This window comes from Colobus angolensis, unplaced genomic scaffold, assembly GCF_000951035.1.
Source record: "Colobus angolensis palliatus isolate OR3802 unplaced genomic scaffold, Cang.pa_1.0 Scaffold12, whole genome shotgun sequence".
NCBI classification, from domain to species: Eukaryota; Metazoa; Chordata; class Mammalia; order Primates; family Cercopithecidae; genus Colobus; species Colobus angolensis.
Window position 1 is genome coordinate 4046032 of NW_012113141.1, and position 2696 is coordinate 4048727.

The 2696-nt window shown below is 52.6% G+C and overlaps 1 protein-coding gene across 1 annotated transcript in view; it reads left to right on the plus strand.

Annotated features, from left to right (window-relative positions):
- The first annotated feature begins 2482 nt into the window (after positions 1 to 2482).
- Positions 2483 to 2696, plus strand: part of SGPL1 (sphingosine-1-phosphate lyase 1) — a 58618-nt gene continuing 58404 nt past the window's right edge. Inside the window, exon 1 of the mRNA XM_011927546.1 lies at positions 2483 to 2644. The gene's annotated coding sequence lies outside the window, so the exon portion shown is untranslated. The remainder of the gene's footprint in view (positions 2645 to 2696) is intronic.

Genomic DNA, 2696 nt, shown 5'->3' on the forward strand with positions numbered 1-2696 from the left:
TCGGGAGGCTAAGACAGGAGGATTGCTTGAGCCCAGGCATTTGAGGCTGTAGTGAGCTATGATCATGGCTGTGAATAGCCACTACACTCCAGCCTGGGCAACATATTGAGACCTGGTTTCTAAATAAGCAAACAAAAATTGTGCTTTCTCTGCAAACGGAGTGTCTAGAAGTACTTCTTACTTTCTTGTGGATTAAGATCATCTGCGGACCTTGTTAAGCTATAGATTCTGATTCAGGAGGTCTGGAGTGGGGCCCCAAGAACCTGCATTTATAAAAAGCTCTCAGGTAAAGCCAATGTTGCTCTCAGGGAAACCACACTTTCAGAATGGAAGCTCCAGACAGCCCTCCTCTGCCTCTGACCAGCCAGCTAAGTACCCCCTAATGTCATTCTGCTGTCAGGGAGAGTGTGGGGTAGGAGAGCAGGGTGGCCTGAAGTCTCTCTCTCTCTCTCTGTCTCACACACACACACACACACGTACACACACACACACACACACACACACAGAGCTGCATGGGCTCACAGAGTTGCAAACCCAGACCCATGTTCCAGGCTGGGCTCTGCCAGGAACTGCCAGGAGTCACATCTCTCTCTGCACCTCAGTTTCTTCATGTGTATTCTCTGGGGTGGAGCTGGCGAATAGTTGAAGACCCCTCTAGCTCTACCATTTTTTGATACTAATTAACCAATAAGCATATTTGATGTCCTCCCTACAAAGCCTGAAGCCTTGGCTTCCCATCCAAACTCCCATGCAAACTCCACCCCATCATGGCTGTGTGTCTTTGGGAGGATCATTTCCTTCTTTGGTCTTGGTGTCCTTGTTTACAGGTTGAGGGATGATGAGAGTCACCTGATCTGGGCAAGTCAGGCCATAAATAAGGCTTGTACGTAAAGGTGCCTAGCATAGTTCTTGGCAGAGTAACGATCCGTTCAATATGATTGAATCGGTTTGTGCATCTGGGAAGAATGAGCAGACTGCATACTGTGTATGAGGGTATGGGGAGGAATCAGATGTGACCCTGCCCTCTAGTCATCTGGGCACACAGATTCTAGATTAAAGGATGTGAGGGTGGTAACTAACAAGGAGACGGAGACGAGGTGTGCAGTTTCTGGGGGATCTGACGAAGAGTTAAAGCAGAAGGGTAGGAGATGGAGAATGGGAAGGCATGCCTGAAACCCTAAAGTAACTCTTGATGAGTAGGCATTGGCAGGAGGCCCCAGAACATTTTCTGACCCTTAAACACTGAGGATGCATGTCTGCTGGGGAACAGTAGTGAGAGGGGTAAGGGCATGGGGGTGTTCATGCCTGAGTCGGGGGCTCTGGATGGTAGAGATGTCTGGGAGTTCTGACGGAATGGGGGTGAGGAGGCCTAAAGATAACCTGTTCATAGTCTTTCAGGGCCTTAACCATTCTGGCGGGGGAATTGGGAAGTGCTGTTGGGGTATGCAGAGGAGGGCAGCTGTGATAGTACATTTCATCCCGAAAGCACTACATGATGATAATGATGGTAGTGATGATGATGCCCTAATTTTAGTGTCATGGCAACATTTTCCAAGGGGATGGAATTGGGTACCCTCATTAGTGCCATTTTTGTCTGAGAGATTTCAAGAGTCTATCTAGGTGTCATTTTAAGATCTATTGGGAAAAAAAATCTTGAATGCAGGTCACTGGTCAGTTGGTTCCATGTAACTGCACTGCCTTCTGCTTCCACTAAAGCCATGTTATGACAACATGGACAAGTCATGGGAAACCTATTTGAGACTTAGTTTCTTCTTTTTCTTTTTGGAGCTGGGGGTCTCACTATGTTGCTCAGGCTGATCTAGAACTGCTGGGCTCAGATAACCCTCTCGCCTCAGCGTCCCAAAGTGCTGGGATTACCGACGTAAGCCACTGCACCCAGCTGAGACTTAGTTTTTCCATCTGGAAATGAAGGTGAGCTTTGTGATCCCAGTGGGCCTTTGCACTTGTGTATAAGGAGATGCCCAGCACTGCTCATGAAAGTAGTGATGGCAGAGTAGCCTCTGGGGCGCGGGGAGGAGGGGGCGTGATGGAGGGGAGGATGAGGATGGTATTTCCATTAAATGAGTTTCCATGTTGCTTTTCTTCAGGCACCACTGACCTCGATGGAAAAATGAAGTCCCCGGCCCAGGAAAGAGACCCAACTCTGTGGCTGTTTTGGATTAGTTTGTACAATGCCCTGCAGACCTACTTTCTCAGGAGGCTCCAAGTGACCAAATGTGACCAGGAAGTTTTTTGTTAAAGGCAGTCTGGAAGAGAAGTTGTGACCGTCGGCATCCCACAGCTGCCCCAGGACGGCCTAGTTGAGACATTCACGGGAGGGCCTGGGTGCAGCCCGCTGCCTGGCCAGTAGGCGGCGCGCACACGCCGTGGGGCCCGGGTCCGGGCGTGCGCGCGGCTGGTGGCAGCGGGGCCGCGCACGCCAGGGTCCGGGAGCCGGGCCGGTGCCCCCGGAGCCATTTCCGGGAGGGGCGAGGCCGGCTGCTGCCGGGCCTCCAATCTCGGCGGCGGCGGCAATACGGGATCCTGGTTCTCGCGGCCTGCGAGTCTGTCGCGCGCTGAGGGAGACGCGGGAGGTGGAGCCGGCCGGGTGCTCGAGGGAAGGAGACGGGAAGCTGGTTCCGGCGTGAGGAGGTGGAGGGGCCGCCGCGGGCTCCGGGGGGCGGTGAGGGTCGGGA